This window comes from Pan troglodytes, chromosome X (assembly GCF_028858775.2).
Source record: "Pan troglodytes isolate AG18354 chromosome X, NHGRI_mPanTro3-v2.0_pri, whole genome shotgun sequence".
In the NCBI taxonomy this organism is placed as follows: Eukaryota; Metazoa; Chordata; class Mammalia; order Primates; family Hominidae; genus Pan; species Pan troglodytes.
This window is the reverse complement of record NC_072421.2, coordinates 118,725,946-118,749,451: the sequence shown is the minus strand read 5'-3', so window position 1 is coordinate 118,749,451 and position 23,506 is coordinate 118,725,946.

Below are 23,506 nucleotides of genomic sequence, written 5' to 3'. Positions count from 1 at the left end.
GACAGAGGAAGACTGCATCTCGAAAAAAAAAAAAAAAAGAAACAACAAAGAAGATATTACCACTGACACCACAGAAATAAAAATAACCATCAGAGAATATTATGAACAACTCTATGCAAATAAACTAGAAAATTTAGAAGAAACTGATAAATTCCTGAACACATACACCCTCCCAATACTGAGCCAGGAAGAAATTGAATCCCTGAATAGACCAATTATGAGCTCCAATATTGAACCAATAGTAGATAGTCTACCAACAAAAAGAGCCCAGGACTAAGTGAATTCACAGCCAAATTCTGCCAGATGCACATAGAAGAGCAAGTACCATTCCTACTGAATCTATTCCAAAAAATTGAGGAGAGGGACTCCTCCTTAACTCATTCTATAAAGCCAGCATCATCCTAATGAAATAGGTCAGGGTCACTGGTTTCATTGTTTAAGGTTTTATCTGAGCTCTTCCTCTCATGACCAAGAGAATTAAGGAGCGCGGACACAAACGGTGAGGTTGGAGTAAAAGTTTAATAAGCAAAAGAAGAAAGCTCTCCACAGCAGAGAGGGAGCCTGAGTGGGTTGCCGTTTATACAGTTGAATCCAAAAACTTTTATAAGAAACTCCTCTCATTTCTGTAGCTGTTTGAGGAACTTCTTTTATCTGAAAAGTTGTCTGCACAACTCCCCGTTAACTATGTAGTTGTGGGCATGTCTCTAGGCAAGCACAAAGCACTGTGTCTCTTGTCTGTGTAACTATGGGTTTGTTTTAGGTAAGCCCTCCTTTGCCCTGTGCAAGTTCCCATGGAGCCCACCATGAATATGTCTGAAAAGGGTAGGAAACTTTTTCCTGGGAGCTCACTAATCACACAAAGAACGAAAGGCTTCTGTGCTGGACCTTGCCTGCCTTGCCTACTTATCTCTGTGCAGGTGCAGGCTGAGTTTTCTCCAGGCTGCTCTATTTTTGCCTGCAGCTGTGATTTTTCAGGCAGGCTGCTTCTCCAAGGGCTAGTCTTCGTTGTCTACCCAACTGATTTTTCCTTTTCTTTTCCCTCATTACTAATACCAAAACCTGGCAGAGACACAACAACAACAAAAACACTTCAGGCCAATATTCTTGAACATCAATGCAAAAATCCTCAACAAAATAGTGCCAAACCAAATCCAGTAGCACATCAAAAAGCTTATCCACCATGATCTAGTAGGCTTTATCCCTGACATGCAAGGGCTGGCTGTTCCACATACACTAATCAATAAATGTATTCATCATATAAACAGATGTAAACAAAAAGAAAACCTACATGATTATCTTAATAGATGCAGAAAAAGCTTTCAATAAAATTCAACACTCTTTCATGTTAAAAACTCTCAATTAACTAGGTATTGAACAAACATACCTCAAAATAATAAGAGCCATTTATAACAAACCCAAAGGGCCGGGTGCGGTGGCTCATGCCTGTAATTCCAGTACTTTGGGAGGCCGAGGCAGATGGATCATGACGTCAGGAGATCAAGACCATCCTGGATGACACAGTGAAACCCCATCTCTACTAAAAATACAAAAAATTAGCCGGGCATGGTGGTGCGTGTCTGCAGTCCCAGCTACTTGGGAGGCTGAGGCAGAAGAATCGCTTGAACCCAGGAGGCAGAGGTTGCAGTGAGCTGAGATTACCCCATAGCACTCCAGCCTGGGCGACAGAGTGAGACTCCATCAAAAAGAAAAAAAAAACAAAAACAAAAAAACAAAACCCAAAGCCAACATCATATTGAGTGGGCAAAACCTGGAAGAATTTCTCTTGAAAACCAGCACAAGAAAAGGATGCCCTCTCTCATCACTCTTATTCAACATAGTATTGGAAGTCCTGGCCAGACTAATCAGGCAAGAGAAAGAAATAAAGAGGATCCAAATAGGAAGAAAGGAAGTCAAACTATTCCTGTTTGCAGATGACACGATCCTGTATCTAGAAAACGCCATGATCTCAGCCCAAAAGCTCCTTAAGCTGATAAACAACTTCAAGTAAGTCTCAAGATACAGAATCAATATACAAAAATCACTAGAATTTTAAACACCAACAACACTCAAGCTTAGAACCAAATCAGGAATACAAACCCACTGACATTTGCCACAAAAAAGAATAAAATACCTAGGAATACAGCTAAGTAGGAAGGTGACAGGTGACTGCAAGGAGAACTACAAAACACTGCTCAGAGAAATCAGAGATAACACAAACAAATGGAAAAACATTCCATGCTCATGGACAGGAAGAATCAATATTGTTATAATGGCTATACTGCCCAAAGCAATTCATAGATTCAGTGATATACCTATCAAACTATCAATAACATGCTTTTCAGAAACTAGGAAAAACTATTTAAAAATTCATATAGAACCAAAAAGAGCCCAAATAGCTAAGATAATCCTAAGCGAAAAGAACAAAGCTGGAAGCATCACACTACCTGACTTCAAACTATACCACAGGGCTCCTGTAACCAAAACAGCATGGTACTGTTACAAAAACAGACGCAGTCCAATGGAACAGAAAAGAGAGCACAGAAATAAGGCCATACACTTACAACTAACTATCTGATCTTCAAAAAGTTGACAAAAACAAGCAATGAGGAAAGGACAACCTATTGTTGTCCTCTGTGCTCTGATAACTGGCTAGCCATATGCAGAAGATTGAAACTGGAACCCTTCTTTAAACCATATACAAAATGAACTCAAGATGGATTAAAGACATAAATGTAAAATAGAAAACTATTAAAACCCTGGAAGACTACCTAGGCAATACCATTCTGAACATAGTAATGGCCAAAGATTTCATGACAAAGACATCAAAAGCAATTCCAAGAAACACAAAAAAATGGCAAATGACATCTAATTAAACTAAAGAGCTTCTTACAGCAAAAGAAACTATTAATGGAGTAAACAAACAACCTGCAAAATGGAGGGAAATTTTTGCATACTATGCATCTGTCAAAGATAATATCTACCATCTACAAGAAACTTAAATTTACAAGAAAAAACCAACAACCTCATTAAAGAGTAGGCAAGGGACATGAACAGACACTTTTCAGAAGAAGACATACATGCGGCCAACAAGCATATGAAAAAAAGATCAACATCACTGATCATGAGAGAAATGCAAATCAAAACCACAATGAGATACCATCTCACACCAGTCAGAATGGCTATTATTAAAAAATTAAAAAATAACAGATGCTAGCATTCCTGTGGAGAAAAAAGGCACGCTTATACACTGTTAGTGGGAGTGTAAATTAGCTCAAACATTGTGGAAAAAAAAGGCACGCTTATACACTGTTAGTGGGAGTGTAAATTAGCTCAACCATTGTGGAAAACAGTATAGTGATTCCTTAAAGAGCTAAAAACAGAACTATCATTCGACTCAGCAATCCCATTACTAAGTACATACTCAAAGGAACATAAATAATTCTATCATAAAGACACATGCATGCTTATGCTCACTGCAGCACTATTCACAATAGCAAAAACATGGAATCAACCTAAATGCCCATCAATGGTTAACTGGATAAATAAATGTGGTACATATACACCATGGAATACTATGCAGCTATAAAAAAGAATGAGATCATGTTTTCAGCAGGAACATGGATGGATCTGAAGATCATTATCCTTAGCAAATCAACACAGAAACAGAAAACCAAATCCTACATGTTCTCACTTGTAAGTGGGAGCCAAATAATTAGAACACATGGACACATAGAGGGAAGCAACAGATACCGAGGCCTACTGGAGGGTGGGTGAAGGGAGAGAATCAGGAAAAATAACTAATTTGGTACTAGTCTTAATACTTTGGCGATGAAATAATCTGTACAACAAACCCCCATGACACGAGTTTACTTATATAACAAATCTGCACATGTACCACTGAACTTAAAAAAAAGTTGAAAAAATAGGCAAAACATCTGAATAGACATTTCTCAAAAGAAAACATAGAAATTTTAAGTAGGTATATAAAAAGGTGTTCAATACCACTGATCATCAAAGAAATTAAAATCAAAACTACAATGAGATATCATCTCACCCCAGCTAAAATGGCTTTTTTCCAATAGGCAATAATAAATGCTGGTAAGGATGTGGAGAAAAGGGAACCCTCGTGCACTTTTGATAGGAATGTAAATTGCTACAACCACTAAGGAGTACAATTTGGAGGAAATCTAAAAATAGACCTACCATAAGATCCAGCAATCCCACTCTTTGGCATATAAAGAAAAGAAATCAGTATATCAAAGAGATATCTGCACTCCCATGTTTATTGCAGCATTATTTACAATTGCCAAGATTTGGAAGCAACTTAAGTGACCATCAGCAGATGACCAGATAAAGAAAATGTGGTACCTATACACAATGGAGTACTACACAGCTATAAAAATAATAAGATCCAATCATTTGCAACAACATGGATAGAACTGGAGAACATTCTGTTAACTAAAATAAGTCAGGGACATCAATACAAAATTAACATGTTCTCACTCATTTGTGGACCTAAAAATTTTAACAATTTAACTCATAGAGATAAAGAACAGAATGATTGTTACCAGAGGCTGGGAAGGGTATATTGGGGGAAGTGGATACAGTTAATGGGTACAAAAATACAGTTAGATAGGGCCGGGCAGGCACGGTGGCTCATGCCTGTAATCTCAGCACTTTGGGAGGCTGAGTCGGACAGATCCCTGAGATCAGGAGCTCGAGACCACCCTGACCAATATGATGAAAACCCATCTCTACTAAAAACACAAAAATTAGCTGGGCGTGGTGGTATGTGCCTATAATCTCAGCCACTTGGGAGGCTGAGACAGGAGAATCGCTTGAACCCAGGAGGCAGAGGTTGCAGTGAGCCAAAATCATGCTATTGCACTCCAGCATGGGCAATAAGAGCAAAACTCTGTCTCAAAAAAAAATACAGTTACATAGGATGATTAAGGTCTAGTATTTGATAGCACTCCAGGGTGACTATGGGCAACAATAATTTACTATTCATTTTATAATAACTATAAGAGTATAATTGGAATGTTTATAATACAAAGGATAAATACTTGAGGTGATGGATACTCCATTTACTGTGATATGATTACTATGCATTGTATAACTGTATCAAAATATCTCATGTGCCTCATAAATATATATACCTACTATGTACTCATAATTTTTTTAAATGTTATGACACCTTATGATTTAAGATTGCACTCCATAATGTTTGGCCTCAGAGCTTTTGGCACCTGTAAAAATAAAGTTTCCTATACATGACCAAAACGCATTTGTAAGTTGGAGATGGAAGAACAGGTTAAAAGGAGTATATTTGCATATAAAAGCAAGTGTATAAATCTGATGGCCAACTCATTACATTAAGTCATAACACTCATGAGACCAAACTTCTAAGTTTAAGCTACATGTAATCTAGATACCTGTTCTCTGCCACTAAAACTCCCCCGCTTCCCTTGGATCACCATTGAGCAAATACAACTAAGTGGGGTGGCTAGCTCTATGCAAGAAATACCAGCTACACGTGAAATAATGTAAAAAATGTAGAACATATGTTTTAGTAAGAACAGTTTAGGAGTGCTACCTTCTTTTTCATAAAGTGAGACCATATATTTTACCTGAGACAATTCCAACATAATGGTTCTATGTGCCACTCACCTTTTGTAACCTTTAGGTAAGTGTGTTAGAGTATCCTACTGAGAATCAAAGGGGAAAAGGTGTGGTTATTGATACTTTGGAGATAAATTTTAAAATGAAAAAGAGTACTCAGCCAAGGTAACTTCAAAATTTAATAGTTGGTTTTCGAATTGGGAAGATGATGGAACTAGTCTATATACAGAATGGGAAGCTGGATTCAAAGGCTAGCTAAGGAGAGGGCAGCTTAGTCTCCCAAAGAGTGTGATGGTTTCCATCCTAAACCTGAAAGCATTCAGTATTGGTCTAGTATTCAATCAGGTCAGTAAATAAGTCAGTGAGAAATCCAAGACAGAACGTCAGTGTTCAGATTCTAATTGATCCTTTAATATACAACAGGTCCCCAAAACATCAGCCAAACAAACAGGGAATAGTATCTTACACCCAAGAATGTACTGGCAAGAATGTTCTGTGTATCAGAAACCTAGTTAATTGAGTCAATATTTCTGATAAAACCCTATCCTGGGATCTAGGATAGGGCAAAATGAGGATCTAGGCTGGATCTCCAAAACTACTGTCTCCAGATGAGTTAATACAAATAACAAACATAGCACAGTGCTTGGCATACAAAAAGTCCTCAGTAAGTGTTAATTATTATAATAATTACTTAGAAAACTGTAGCACAACAGCTTGGTTACACTTGTCTTCCGTGAGGCCAAATCTGAAGCCCACTTGTCTTCCACAGCCCTTGTTCTCTTGCTCTGACTTAAATATCACGTAGGGATCCAGAACTCATAACAAGTACATCAGGTCCTGGAGATACACTATGACAACAATTCCAAACAGTCAGAATGAGGCTAACAAATGCAGTACTGTATGACAATTAAGATTATGGGCTCTGGAGTCAAACCACCTGGGCTCAAATCCTAACTCAGCCATACTGTGTAATCTCAGGCAAATTGACCTCTCTGCACCTCTATTTTCCCTTCTACAAAATAGGCATGATAAAAAATATCTCATTGGGTTGGTAAAAAGATTAAGTTGATATGGTATATATAAAATGTTTAATATTGTACCCAGAACATAGTAAGCACTCATTAAATGTTAACAATTATGTGTATTCTTTCTGATCTCATTCAGGACAGGCTCAAGAGGCATGACTAAATCTGTATTTTTAGATATCTGTGGGCTCATCTGGAAAGAGCTGAGGGGGAAGGACAGCAAAGGAAACAGAGCAAGAGCTAACAAGTTAAGATGGTTATGGCTGATAGTGACTTAATGAAGTGGTCCCTAGTGGGAGATATACATTTTAATAGCAGGCCTAGGTTTCTTACCCTGAAGCAATGATTTCAGTGAAGGTTTCAACTATTGTGGCATATCTGAGTGGGTAGACTTGATAGTAATTAAGGATTTTTAACCTCCCTCACTTCGCAGTACATAGATAGCTGCTGACTTCACCTAGGCATGGGGCCAGACAGTACTTTGGTCCAATGTCCAGTGAAAATCAGGCTGCCTATGAATCCCTTCACTTTATAAGTGTGCCTCAAGCTGGTTTTGTTGGAGAATTTTTTTTCATTGATGCTAGCAATTTTTTCATTCTAGTGCTTTATTCCACCCCAATCCCACGCCCATCTAAAATGGCAGTTATTACATGTGACCTAATGAAAAGGAAACTAATGTGCATAACTGAGGTGATTAGCCAAAATGAATCACCAATTTGGGGAGGAGTGTTGGCTCAGCAGGGATATTGTTCACTTCGATGTGTGTGCTCCAAGTTGCAGCCTCCAGCACCATTAGAAAGGAGTTTATGGGGGAGAGGAAATCACCCTGGTATAGAAACACTCAGCACTTCTGTTATATCCAAAGAGTCACCCTTTCCTCTCCTATGCCCTCTCATGCTCTGCCCTTTTAACTCTCCGGGGTTGACTTCCACAAAGGGTGAAATATTTGCATTAGGGAAGGCAGAAGAGCACATGAGAGCCTGGGATTTGGAGTCAAACCAACCTGGGAATGAACCCTAGCTCTTTTACTAAAAACTGTATGGCCTTAAGCTAGGTATTTTACCTTTATGGGCTTCAGTTTCCTCATCCGAAAATGGAAGTCAACTGATAACTAGCCTATAGAGATGTTATAAGGATTTAATGAGTTCACTAATTTATTCAGCAAATGTTTATGGAGTGTCTACTTTATGGCTAGCTGAGACTATGCTAGGTGCTATAGACACATCAAATAAAAAGCTACACATTGTTCCTGCCTTAATGGAACTTATAAGATGAAGACAACAGTGTCCCCCCTGTGCTACAAATAGACCTCATGCATATAGCACAGTTGCAGCAATAGGTGATTGGATATGTTTTAGCAACTAGAGACTAGGGCTCTTTTCTGTTTTTAACCCAAACAACCTTATCTGCCTGAAACTGTATTGCTGAAAAAGTGTCCTCTCCCCAGATTGTCCCATTGTTGTGAACAGCTTGCCTATAAGCATATCGCTGTTTTTATTCCCTCATTCAGCATTGTATATTGATGGAAATGGAAAAAGACAAATGGGGCTTGAACACAGTGAAGAAGATGAAGAATGAGGGAAAAGAGATTAGAGAGTCTGGTAGGGGCAACATTGGGCCTTTTAGGATATATTAAAGACTATATATTTTATATCAAGTATATTTGAAAGCCATTGAAGAGCTTTAGGTAATACAAGATTATTTTGTGTTTTCAAAAGATCCTTTTTTGCAACACTTTATAATGAAAATTTTCAAATTTAAAGATATGAAAGAATTTTACAGTGAACACCTCACATATGCACCACCAAGATTCTATAATTTACATTTATCAGACTTGTTTTATCACTATGCATCTATCCTTGTACTCATCTATTCTATCTTATTTTCTTTTGCATTTCAAAGTAAATTGAAAGTAGGCTGAATTCCTTAATACACTTTGACCGAAATACTTCAACATGCATATCATTAACTTCAGTTCAATATTTATGTTTTATTCTTTCCCTCAAATGATCAATTTTAAAAATCTGACAGAAAAATAGCAGTTACCTCTCCGAGGGGGCTGAAAGAAGGCTTTGAGGTGCTGGAAGTGTTCTAAACCTTGATCTTGGAAATGGTTACATAAGTATATATATATGGAAAAATTTATCAGGCTATACATTTGAGATTAGTACACTTTGTACATATTGCTGTATGCATGACATACTGCAATTGAAAAAGTAAAAAAAAAAAATCTGGCCATAGTATAGGCAATAGATTGGAAGGAGACAAGTATATAAGAGATGAGACCAGGCTGGGTGGATCACCTGAGGTCGGGAGTTCGAGACCAGCCTAAACAACATGGAGAAACCCTGTCTCTACTAAAAATACAAAATTAGCCAGGCATGGTGGCACATGCCTGTAATTCCAGGTACTCGGGAGGCTAAGGCAGGAGAATCGCTTGAACCCAGGAGGCAAAGGTTGCGGTGAGCCGAGTTTGCGCCATTGCACTCCAGCCTGGGCAATAAGAGCGATTTAATTTAACTCTGTCTCAAAAAAAAAAAAAAAAAACAAGAGATGAGACCAATTAGTAGGCTATTATAATCCCCACAGACTATGATGGTAGCTTTGACTATGGTGGTGGTATTGAAGAAGGAAAGAAATAGATTTAATATATATTTTGGAGGAAAATCTATGAGAACTTGCTAAAGTTCTCAGTGTGGGGTATAACTCAATAGTTGGTGGTGCCATTCACAGTGATAGGATGTACAAAAGGAAAAGTAGAAATGAGACTCAAGTGGGAAAAACTATAGGAGATAGAGTTCAGTTCTGAAAATGTTTGGTTTCAGTTGCCCCTGTGACATCCAAATGCAAATGTCAAGTTTGTAGTTAAATACATGGGTTTAAAGCTCAAATGAGGTCTGGAGTAAAGACAGGAATTTGGGGGTCATCAGCACATAGATTTTATCTGAAGCCAAGATAATAGATGAGATTACTTAGGAAGAGAATGTAGCATGAGAAGGAACAAAACTAGGGATGTGTAAAGCATGTAGCACATACACAGCACATAGTAAGAAATCAACGAATGGTAGCTTCTCTTATTCTTAATCATCATTGACATTACTAAGCCTAACACAACAAAAAGGACAGCTTGATGGATAGGAAAAATACTGAGTCTACAGTTAACTTCAAGAGTTCAAAGATGCAGTTATCCCTTTTCCAGCTGATTTCAGTTCTGAATAACACAAAAGATAAATACATGAAAGAGAATAATATTTTACTGCCAAATCCATTTAACAAACATTCAATGAGTGCCTAAACTAGGCCTAGCCACTGTGAATACTGAAATGTGTAATAACAGCATCTCCATTTATGGGGCAACTACTGCGTGCCTGGTACTCTGTAAGGATTACCTAATTTAATCCTCACAAAGAGTCTCTGAAGTAGTTTGGTATCATTATCCCCATTACGCACGATGAAACCAACACTCAAAAAGATTAAATAACTTGTCCAAGATCAGAGAGCTGTAAGTAGCAGAGTTAGGACTCAAACTCAGGTAGTCTGAATCCAGAGTCCATAGTTTTTCCACTATGTTACATTACCACAAGCTCACATAAGGAGATAAAATGGAGCCATAGAAACTCCAGGAAAAAATTGTTGAAGTATATGTTGTAAGCTATATTAGAAGTAACAAGAAAAAGAATATATAATAATTACTGAGCAGGCATTGCTTTATCTGTCAGGCACTGTTCACAGTGTTTTACAGATAGTGACCAATTTAATTCACACAACAGCCAACTTGATGAAACAGGCAGTCTTACTCTCAATTTACAGGTGTGAAAGCTGAGGCACAGAGAGATTAAGTAACTTGTCCAAGGTCACACTTATTATGACAAAGCTTGGATTCAAAATCAGACAATCAGTTTTAGAAATAAAAGAAGAACAATGGAGAATCACAGAAGCCTTCAAGAAGATGATGAGATTTAAGTTAGATCCTTAAAAAAAAAATAAAAGTAGGATTTAGAGAAGCTAGGAAGAAGGCATCCCATTTGAAACAGCAGCAGCTACCATTAACAGGTTCTCCAAAGCAGAGTTGGAAGTGTAAAGAAGTGTGAATACATCTCCCTCACCATTCCCTATGCAAAGCTGCCTTCACCAAACTGGACAGTTCTTTGAAAAGCATAAGTATGAGAGAGGCCAAAGGTAAAATTTAGAGAGCTGTTGATTAGGGACAGATCATAAGACTTCTGTGTAAGTCTTAGGCCTCTGCTTATGTATGTTTGGGGCTGGTAAGTAGAGCTTCACATTCCAAATGCTAGAGCCTCTAGTCCCCGTACACTTTGTTTCTCTTGTTTGTTTCTCTACTTCCTGTTGGATAGCTAAAAAACAATAAGGCAACCCAGAAAGCAACAACATAGCTGAAAGGAACAAACAGTTAAAGATACAAGGCTTTGAAAAAGGTAAAAGAATCCCAGCGTGCTACAACTACTAAAAACAGGCAGGAGGTAGCTACATTGAGCCAGGATATAACCACATAGATAGAATTATTTACCCATGTCATCCCACTGTCTTCATTCTGCCTCTGGTAAGGCACCTCAATTCCCATCCTTAAGACAGTTATCCTTTACATTTGATTCCCTGTCTATCTCAAGAGACAGCTAAATAAAGAAACTACCCAGATAATGAACTATCCAACGGAATTCAATAGCATCCCATATCCCGTTATACTAGTGTGTGAACTGACTTGAATTAAATCCCAGGTAATAATTCAAATGCCATAAAGCCTTAGCCCAAAGCATGGTGGAATTGTAGGCCCTGATGCAGTTGTGGAAGATCATTTTAGGAAGAACTTCCTTTCAGTCTCTCAATTCATACCATGTAAGGTGGTGACAGGATAGTCATAAGCCCCATTTAAATTTCCTTTCTTTGAATTTTAGGTTGTAAAATTTTAAACAAAATTCATTTATCTGCTTATTTCAATTGTTTTATATAAACATTGAAGAATATTTGAAAAGCATGTTCACACACACCAGAGAGACAGAGAGCGAGCGAGAGAGAGAGAAGGCAAACATCACCCCTAGTTACACCACTCATTCTTGAATTCAACAAATATTTACTGACCACTGCCTAGAACTAACAGAGCATAATTTATCACCACTCACCCCCTACCTTCTTTCTTATTGGCATCTCTAGTGGTGAAAAGGCTCTTTTAGCAAAATAATGAACATTAATGAATATTAATTTTTTAAAAAAGATTTGTCATATAGATGCCCCACTAAGAAGCAACTGAAAGATTTAAGCTTGTTTCCAAAGGAGATATAATCAACTATTCTACAAAGCCATCTTCAACTGTACCTGAAAGAAGTCTCCAGCGAAAGTGCATGGCTTTGATCACTAAGGAAACAGCCAGAGCCCTAGAGGTAGAAAGAAGCATAGAAAGTAGAAGCTAGAGTATCATTAGGGAAAGAATGGGCTTCCTGAGCATTCATCTAACTCATCTGTAATTTGAACAGCTAGAAAAAGTACAGAATGCTTTTTGCACCATCCTAAGGATTCAAAGCATGCTCACAATTAGTGATTTATAAGATTGTGTTCTTTCTGGTGGTGAACTTCATCTTGAAGCCCTTCCAGACATTTTAGGGTATAAATTGAAGGGTTATTACAGGCCAGATGCTGGGAATGCATCACTGAGCAAGAGCAATAAACACAGGCCCTGACATCCCAGGGCTTAGAGTGTAGTTTCCACAGAAGCAAATAGAAATTTTCAGAACTGTGTGGTAAGTGCTATAATCAGGCAAGCACTGAAGGCACAGGGGTCGGGGGTCAAGGAAAGCTTCCTAGAGGAAACAGTATCTAGATTAACAGTTTAAAAAATAAGTAATTAGTAGAGGTTAGGAGGAAATATCCCTTCAATAAGAAATTGATAAACTATATTTTATAAGATAGTTTTATTGTATTGGCAAATATGGGGGATAAGAATAAAACTGCTTGATAAACTAAAAAAAAAAGACAATGGAAGAAGAAAATAAAACCACACTATAAATAACACAAAGGAGAAATGATACTGATAATAACCCAGTAGGTGATATGTGGTATACAGAATAAAAAGTAAAAAAAAATGTAAATAAATAAGGAGCTTAAATGATTTAAAATAACACAATAGATAAAAAGGATAGACAAATAGACAAAGGAGATCCAATGTAAACATAATTGAGAAACATAAAGAATACAACAAAACATGGGCTAGAAAGTATTTAAATCTTCCCAGAAACAAACAAAAAAGAAAACTAAATGCACAGATTGAAAAAAAACATACCACAACCCTATAAAAGTTGATACAGAATTATTAACACTAAAATATATCTTAGTAAAGCAACTGAATTTCAAGAATAAAGAATCTTCTAGGAATCTAGACAATAAATTAAAGTCAGTAATAAGGGAATATATCAGGCTGGTTTCATTTGTTTCTAGAACAATATTCAACACTAGAAGAAAATGAAACAATGTCTACCAAACCTTCAAGAGAGGAAATATGTCTTATTATGCATTCTTTCACAAACAAAAGCAACAAGTGTTTTGGATCATACAGGAACTTAGGGAACATGAACACTTGAGCACTTCCTTAAAAAACTATTGGAAGAAAAATAACCTACACAAAAAAATGATGGATTGTCTCTGGCAAGATGGCTAGCACTTTGCACAGAAACCATTTAGCTACAGGACTAGGATGAAAACAACCTGGAAAATTATGGCTCCAGAATAGAATGTAAATCTTATAAATAAAAATACAAGAATTATATAACTAAAAATGTAAAGACAGGCAAGGACAGAGAAGGCAGGACTTATTGTAGGTGTATTGATTTTTTCACATTTTATTTTATTTTTATATTCTTAAATGAGAGACCAGGATGAAATGCTTTCTTAAAGAGATGGTGGGTGGGGGGGTTCTCATTTTGTTGCCCAGGCTGGTCTCGAACTCCTGAGTTCAAGTGATCCTCCGGTCTTGGCCTCCCAGAGTGCTGGGATGAAAGGTGTGAGCCACTACGCCTGGCCTTTTCGTATTTTAAAGCTGGAAACCAAACGATATGATTTAAGGCTGATAAATCAAATGAGATATATAGGTATATTTTAAAGTATAAAGCTAAAAAGAACTAAGAAAATAGTACAACTAGGCTGGGCGCGGTGGCTCACACCTGTAATCCCAGCACTTTGGGAGGCTGAGGCGGGCAGATCACGAGGTCAGGAGTTCGAGACCAGCCTGACCAACATGGTGAAACCCCGTCTCTACTAAAACTACAAAAACTAGCCAGGTGTGCTGGCGCACACCTGTAATCCCAGCTACTCAGGAGGCTGAGGCAAGAGAATCACTTGAACCTGGGAGGTGGAGGTTACAGTGAGCCAAGATCATGCTATTGCATTCCAGCCTGGGCAACAGAGTGAGACTCTGTCTCAAAAAAAACAGAAAAACAAAAACAAAATAGTACAACTAAATATAATTGGATGAAGGGGATGTAAGATGGTGGGAAAAGAACATAGGAGTAAAAAGAAGTAGGTTCATTTTATCCTTGCTTATGCAGTCAATAGACACCATCTTTAAAATTGGAAGATTAAATGCATGAAGTTATAGTTAAAATAGTAACTATCTGAAGAAATAGAAAATACAATCTTACAAACTATTGGTATAAACTCCCTTTCTCTCTCTCTCTCTTTCTCTCTCATGCACACATATACACTCAAAAGAGTTATAAAAGCTCTCTAAGAAAAGCATTAATGGCCGGACAGGGTGGCTCATGCCTATAATCCCAGCACTTTGGGAGGCCGACACGGGTGGATCACGAGGTCAGGAGATCAAGACCATCCCAGCTAACATGGTGAAACCCTGTCTCTACTAAAAATACAAAAAATTAGCCGGGCGTGGTGGCGGGCGCCTGTAGTCCCAGCTACTCAGGAGGCTGAGGCAGGAGAATGGCGTGAACCCGGGAGGTGGAGCTTGCAGTGAGCCGAGATTGGGCCACTGCACTCCAGCCTGGGCAACAGGGCAAGACTCCATCTTAAAAAAAAATAAAAAGAAAGAAAGAAAAGAAAAGCATTAATGCAGCAGGTCCATTTTATTTGGTTCTTACTTAGCTCTATAGCCATAGCAATAACACTTGCTCAAACTCAGGAGTAAGTTATAGAAATATTCACTGAGTTACTGATTAGGAATGTTATTTCATATTCCTGAGGCAGTGGGTCAAGATGAACCAGACTATCAGTATTCTTTTTTTTTTTTTTTTTTGAGATGGAGTCTCGCTCTGTTGCCCAGTCTGGAGTGCAGAGACACGATCTCGGCTTACCGCAAGCTCTGCCTCCCGGGTTCACACCATTCTCCTACCTCAGCCTCCTGAGTAGCTGGGACTACAGGCTCCCCACCACCACTCTCGGCTAATTTTTTTGTATTTTTAGTAGAGACGGGGTTTCACCGTGTTAGCCAGGATGGTCTCAATCTCCTGACCTCGTGATCCACCTGCCTGGGCCTCCCAAAGTGCTGGGATTACAGGTGTGAGCCACCGTGCCCGGCCAACATTCTTAAAGTAAACGTAAAGATTCATAATGTGCAGCTGGCACCTGGTTTAAGATTCACACTATGGCTGGCCATGTCACCATTCCCCTTTGAGAACTCCACATCCCAAGAAGTGAGTGGACTTCCCTGAATGGAGACATCTCACATATATATCTCTTTGGTTAGCAGATGTGGAGAGAACAGAAATTGGAATCATGCCTGTGACTTCTGCAGCCTTTATCTATGCATATACTTTCCTACTGTTCGTGTACTGTATCATTTGATGTAATAAATCTTACCCATGAGAAAATTCTGGTTCCAAAATGGCAGCATGGAAGCAAGCAGGCTTCACTTACTCCACGTACACCAAAAACAAAACATAAATATATAGCACCAAGATTATCAGGAGCAATGTCTCAGAATTCAAATATGAGGATAAGACAGTACCTGGGGCCACAGAAAAGTAAATAAAAACTCTGAGGAGATGGTAAGAGAAAAAGACTTCCATATTCATGACATCACTCTCGCCAGTCTGCCCAGAACCAAGCACACAACTCACAATTTCTACACTGGAAAAAGTAAGATTTGAGTGGACAACCAGTTTCCCCACCATCTCGGGTTCCTTGGCAAAAGACCTTTCCCTGCCTCAACCCATGGGAAGCATCATGAGTGCCTGAAGGGAAAAATATTACTGAGGAGAGGCAGAGATAAAGGTGGGAGGAAGGACTACAGTCTGCAGCCCTGGAAATTCTGATCTGTAACTTGGATAACAGAGACACTAATTCAGTGTGGTTGGTCAGCAGCACCATGCTACAGGACATTCATTCCATAGGTCCCCTGGACACGAACCCCTAGCCAGCCTTCCTACACCACCAGGATATCTCCTTTGAAACCTCCTCCATTCTGGACAGCTGGCACTCTAATTGTTGACTAGAACCAAGGCAAATCCAGGCTTAAGGCACCGTCTAATGCCAAAAAGATAGTAACCTGGCCAGAAAAAAATAGAGAAAGAAAGTCAAAAGGTATATTACAAAGAATCTCTAAGCAAACATATCCAATAAAAACCAAAACAAGCCAGAGAAGAATGGAATAAATTAAGTCATTCTTCAATGCAAAGGCATAGATGTATATCCACAGAAAACAACAGCAAACATGAAACCATAACCTCTTCAAATGGAAAAAACAAGGAATCAGTGACTAACCCTAACAAGATGGCAATATGTGAACTCTCTGACCAAGAATTCAAAATAGCAGTTTTAAGGAAACTCAGTGATCTCAAGATTACACAAAGCAAGCAATTCATAAATTTATTCAAAAAATTTTAGAAAGAGATTGAAATAATTTTTTTAAAAATCAAACAAATATTGGAAATAAGAAATATATTAAACTAAAACACTCATCACGGGCTCTCAACAGCAGAATGCATCAAAAAGAAGAATGGATCAGTGAGCTCAAAGACAAGATATCTGATATATACAGACAGGGGAGAAAAAAGCAAAAAGAATGAAAAGGAATGAAGATCATCTACAAGATATGGAAAATGACCTCAAAAACAACAAATGTAAGAATTATTGGTGTTCAAGAAGGAATTGGGCAAGAGCAAAGGGAAGAAGGCTTATTCAAAGAAACAATAACAGAAAAAATTTTAAAGCTTGAGAAAGAGATAAATATCCAGATCAAGAAATGTTAAAGGAAACCAAGCAGATTTGACCCATATAAGACTATGCAAAGGCATTTAATAATCGATCTCTCAAAGATCAAGGACAAAGAGAGGATCCTAAAAGCAACAACAGGAAAGCAGCAAATAACATATAAGGCACTCCAATTCATCTGGCAACAGATTTCTTAACAGAAACCATAGTGGCCAGAAGGAGGGAGTAAGATCACATTCTCAGCCGGGTGCGGTGGCTCACACCTGTAATCCCAGCACTTTGGGAGGCTGAGGCGGGCGGATCATAAGGTCAGGAGATCGAGACCATCCTGGCTAACACGGTGCAAACCCGTCTCTACAAAAAAAAATAGAAAAATTAGCCGGGCGTGATGGCGGGCACCTGTAGTCCCAGCTACTTGGGAGGCTAAGGCAGGAGAATGGCCTGAACCCGGGAGGCGGAGTTTGCAGTGAGCCGAGATCGCGTCACTGCACTCCAGCCTGGGCGACAGAAACAGACTCGTCTCAAAGAAAAAAAAAAAAAAGATCACATTCTCAAAGTGCTAAAAGAATAATTTAAAAACAAAAAACACTCAAGACATACTGTATCTAGCAAAGCTATCCTTCAAATATAAATGAGAATTAAAGTCTTTCCCTGGCAAACAAAAGCTGAGAGAATTCTTCATCACAACATTCATCTTACAAGAAATGCTGAAGGAAATTCTTCAATCGGAAAGAAAAAACACGCAAAAATAAAATATTTGAAGGTACAAAACTCATTGGCAAAATTAAGTACATGGAAAAACCCAGAATAATCTAATAATGTAATTGTGGCATGCAATTCACTTATAACTCTAGTATGAAGCCCAAAAGAAAAATCTATCAAAAGCAATAATAGCTAAGTCACTAAGTTGTGGGTTAAAAAAACAATAAGAGCAACAGCAGCCTGTTAAGAGAAAGGCAATATAAAAATATGTAAATTGAGACAACATAAACTCAAAATAAGGGGGTGATAGAGTAAAAGTATAACTACTTTTTTCATTTTTCTCTTGCTTTTATTCTTGTGATCTAAGATAATTTGTCATCTCTTTAAAAAACATATCTATGAAATGGTTTATATCTATAAAATGATTTCTGTAAGCCTCATGGTAACCACAATGCAAAAATCTGTAATTATTTAACTAAAAATTAAAAAAACAAATTAAAATGTACTATCAGAGACAATCTCTTAACCATAAGATAGTAAGAAAGAAAAAAAAAAGAGTAATTGTAAAACAACCAGAAAATAAGCAACATAATGGCAATAGTAAGTCCTTACCAATAATAATATTGAATATAAATAGACAATTCTCAAATTAAAAGGCATAGAGTGACTGAATTGATAAAGAAACAAAATCCAACTATATGCTTCCTATAAGACACATACTTCAGAGTCGAGGTGGAACAAGATGGTGGAATAGAAAGATCTACCAATTGTTCCTCACAAAGGACACCAATTTAACAGCTATCTACACACATAAAAAAGCACATTCATAAGAACCAAAAATCAGGTAAACACTCACAGTACCTGGTTTTAACTTCATGTCACTGAAATATATACTACAGAGGTAGGAAAAACAGTTTTGAATCACCGATGCCACCTCTCTCCCATACCTTGGCAGTGACAGTGTGGTGTTGAGAGCATTTTTGTGTCCTGAGGAGAGGGAGACTGCAGCAATTGTGAGGAATTGAACTCAGTGCTGCCTTATTATAATAAAAAACAAAATTGGACCAAACAGCTAATGCCTGTCCATGGAAGGAACATCTATTCGTCCATTCACATTGCTATAAAGAAATGCCTGAGACTGGGTAATTTATAAAGAAAAGAGGTTTAATTAGCTCATGGTTCTGCAAGATGTACAGGAAGCATGACAGCTTCTGGAGAGGCTGGAGGGAGCTTTTACCCATGGTAGAAGGCAAAGCAAGAGCAAGCATTTCACTTGGTGAAAGCAGGAGTGAGAGAGAAAGGGGAAAAGTGTCACAAACTTTTAAATGACCAGATCTCATGAGAACTCACTCACTATCACACGGACAGTACCAAGTGGATGATGCAAAACCATTCATGAGAAATCCGCCCCTATGATCCAATCACTTCCCATCAGGCCCCATCTCTAGCACTGGGGGATTACAATTCAACATGAGATTTTGGTGAAGACACAGATCAAACCATATCACAGTATTTAAACCAGCCCTAGCCAGAGGGGAATCCATCAAGGCCACAAGAACTGCAACATCTAGGTGAGTCCTAGTGCTGAACTTGGCCCAGGGAGAGTGGACTGGGGGAACACATGGTCTACTGAGACACCAGCTAGAGTAGCTAAGAGAGTGTTGGCATCACCCCTTGCCTAACCCCAGGGTTCACAGCTTGCAGCAACAACAACAACAAAAGACCTCTTCCTCTGCTTGAAAAGAGAAGAGAGAAGAGTGGGAAGGACTTTGTCTTGAATCTTGAATATCAGCTCAGTCAGAGCAGAAAAGAGCACTGATCAGGGTCATGAGGCCCCCTTTTCAGGCCCTAGATCTTGGACGACACTTATAGGCACACACCCAGCCAAAAGGGAACACTCTGACTTGACAGGAAGCACCCAGTCCTGGCAGGATTGATAACCTGCTAACTGAAGGGCCCTTGGACCCTCAATAACCAGCAGTGATACCTAGGTACTACATTGAGGCGCTTGGGTGAGACTTGCTGGCTTCAGGTGAGACTCAGCATATTCCCAAATATGGTGGCTATGGGGCAAGATTCCTTCTGCTTGAGAATAATGAAGGGAAAAGTAAAGGGGACTTTGTCTTGCACCTTAGGTACCAGGTCAGCCACAGAAAAGTAGAGTGGGCTCCTGGGGCCCCCAATTCCAGGCCTTGGCTTTGGTTTCTGAAACTCCCCTGGACCACAGGAGATCCCACTGCACTGAAAGGTGAGTCCCAAGCCAGGTAGCATTTACAACAAGCTGACTGAAGAGTCCTTGAGACTTAAGGGAAAATCGGTAGTAGTCTGGCAGTCATCACCGTGGATATGAGGTGGCAGTGGCCACAGGGTGAGGTTCCTGTGCCTTTGGAAAGGGGAGAAAAGAGTGGGAAGGACCGCGTCTAGTGGTGTGAGTACCAGCTAAGTTATGGTACAAAAAAACACCAGGTAGATTTCTAATATTTTTGACCTTAGTCCTTGGCACTCAGATGGCACCACTGGGACCATATAAGGCCTGGGGGAACCTGTCGCCCTGAAGGGTAACACATAGGCCCGACTGGCTTTGCCACCTGCTAATTGTAGAGCCCCAAGGCCTAAAGTGAACATAGGCAGTAGACAGGAAGTGGTTACAACAAGCCTTGGGCAAGAACCAGTGATGTTCTGACCCAGCACAGTCATAGTGGTGGTGGCCACAGGGCTGCCTGTGTCACTCCACCTCTGGCTCCAGGTGGTTCACAGCAGATAGAGAGATCTCATTTGTTTGGGAGAAAGAAAGGGAAGAAAACAAGTCTCTGCCTGGTAATTCAGAGGATTCTTCTGGATCTTGTCCAAGACCATCAAGGCAGTACCTCTATGAGTCTGCAAGAATCACAGTGTTACTGGGTTTGGGGTGCTGCCAAATTCAGATAGAATTTACATCACAACATGCAAGTCATTTCAAATATCTGAAAAGCCTCCCCACTAAGGGTGGGTACAAACAAGTTGCGACTGAGAAGACTAAAAGAAATACCTAACTCTTCAATGCACAGAGACAGAGGAATATCTACAACTATCAGGACAATTCAGGAAACCATGACCTTACCAAATGAGGTACATAAGGCGCCAGGGACCAATCCTGCAGAAACAAGAGATATGTGACCTTTCAGATAGAGAATTCAAAATAACTGTGTTGAGAAAATTCAAAGAAATTCAAGAAAACACACAGAAGGAATTCAGAATTCTGTCACTCAAATTTAACAAAGCATCAAAATAATTTGGAAGAATCAAGAAGAAATACTGAAGAAATGGAAGTAGCATAATTAAGAATGCATTATAGTCTTTTAATAGCAGAATTGATCAGGCAGAGGAAAGAATTAGTGGGAATGAAAATAGGCTATCTGAAAATACACAGGTAGAGGAGACAAAAGAAAAAAGAATAAAAAACAATGAGCACATCTACAGGATCTAGAAAATAGCCTCAAAATATAAATTAAAGCGTTATTGGCCTAAAAGATGAGGTAGAGAAAGAGATAGTGGTAGAAAATTTATACAATGGGATAATAACAGAGAACATCCCAAATCTAGAGAAAGATATCAATATCCAAGTACAAGAAGGTTATAAAACACAAAGCAGATTTAACCCAAAGAAGACTACCTCTAGATATTTAATAATTAAACACCCAAAGGTCAAGAATTTTAAAAGGATCCTAAAATTGGCAAGAGAAAAGAAACAACATAAAATTGAGCTCCAAAACGTCTGGCAACAGACTTTTCAGTGGAAACCTTTTACGTCAGGAGAGAGTGGCATGACATATTTCAAATGCTAAAGAAAAAAAATTTGCCCTAGAATAGTATATACAGCAAAATTATCATTCAAATATGAAAGAGAAATAAATACTTTCCAAAACAAACAAAAGGTGACAGATTTCATCAACATCAGACCTGTCCTACAAGAAATGTAAAAGGGAGTACTTCAATCAGAAAGAGAGGAAAATTAATGAGCAATAAGAAATCATCTGAAAGTATAAAACTCACTGGCAATAGTAAGTGTACAGAAAAACACAAAACATTATAACACTGTAACTGCGGTGTGTAAACTACTCTCATCTTATGTAGAAAGACTAAACAATGAAACATGGCAGGAGAATCACTTGAACCCGGGAGGCAGAGGTTGCAGTGAGCTGAGGTCATACCACTGCACTCCAGCCTGGGCGACAGAGTGAGACTCCGTTTCAAATAATAATAATAATAATAATAACCACAAAAAACTTTAAAGACATAGAGCAATAAGATATAAATGAAAACTACAAAAAGTTACAAAGTATGGGAATGAAGTTACGACGTAGAGCCTTTATCAGTTTTCTTTTTGCTTGTTTCCTTGTTTATGCAAAGTGTTAAGTTTTCATTAGCTTAAAATAATGGGTTATAAGATTGTGTTTACAAGCCGCATCATAACCTCAAACCAAAAAATATACAACACACACAAAGTTAAAAGCATGAAACTAATTTATATCACCAGAGAAAATCACTTTCACTAAAAGGAAGACAGCAAGAAAAGAAAGAAGAAAGAGAAGACCACAAAACAACCAGAAAACAACAAAATGGCAAAAGTAAGTCTTGACTAATCAATAATAACATTGAATGTAACTAGAATAAACACTAAAATCAAAAGACATAGAGTGATGGAATGGATTAAAAACAAAACCAATCAATCTGTTCCCTACAAGAAACACAATTCACCTATAAAGACACACATAGCATAAAAATAAAGAGATGCAAAAAGATATTCCATGCCAATGAAAATAAACAAAGAGCAGGAGTTGTTATACTTATATCAGAAAAATTAGATTTCAAGATAAAACCTGTTTAAAAAGCCAAAAAGGTCACTATATAATGATAAAGATGTCAATTCAGTGAAAGGATATAACAATTTTAAATATATATGCACCCAACCCTGGAGCACGCAGATATATAAAGAAAATATTATTAGAGCTAATGAGAGAGACAGACCCCAATACAATAATAGCTGCATAATTCAACACCCCATTTTCAACACTGGACAGATCGCCCAGACAAAAAATCAACTAAGAAAAATCGGACTTAATCTGCATTATAGACCAAATGGACCTAATAGATATGTAAGGAACTTTTGATCCAACAGCTGCAGAATACACATTCTTTTCCTCAGCACATGGATCATTCTCAAGTAGAGAACACATGTTAGGTCACAAAATTTGTCTTGAAACATTAAAAAAATGGAAAAAATATGAAGCATCTTCTCTGATCAGAATGAAATAAAACTAGAAATCAATAACAAGAGGAATCTTAGAAACTATAAAAATACATGGAAAGTAAATGATAAGCTCCTGAATGACCAGGGTGTCAATGAAGAAATTACGAAAAAAAATTAAAAATTTCTTGAAAACAATGATGATGGAAACGCAACAGACCAAAAGCTATGGGATACAACAAAAGCAGGACTCAGAGGGAAGTTTATAGCTATAATTGCTTACATCAAAAAAGAAAAAAACCTTTAAATAAACAACCTAATGGTCTATCTTAAAGAACGAGGACAGCAAGAGTGAACCAAACCCAAAACCAGTAGAAGAAAAGAAATATTAAAGATTAGAGCAAAAATATATGAAATTTTAAAGAAGAAAACAATACAAAAGGACAATGACACAGAATTTGCTTTTTTGGAAAGTTAAACAAAATTGATAAATCTTTAGGTAGACTAAGAAAAGAGAGAAGACCCAAATAAATAGAATCAGAGATAAAACAAGGAGACATTACAACTGATACCACAGACATTCAAAGGATCACTAATGGCTCCTATAAGTAAGTATATGCCAAAAAATTGGAAAATCTAGAGGAAATGGAAACATTTCTAGACAGATACAACCTACCAAGACTGAATCATGCAGAAATTTAAAACGCGAGCAGACCAATAACAAGTAACAAGATCAAAGTCACGATAAAAAGACTCCCAG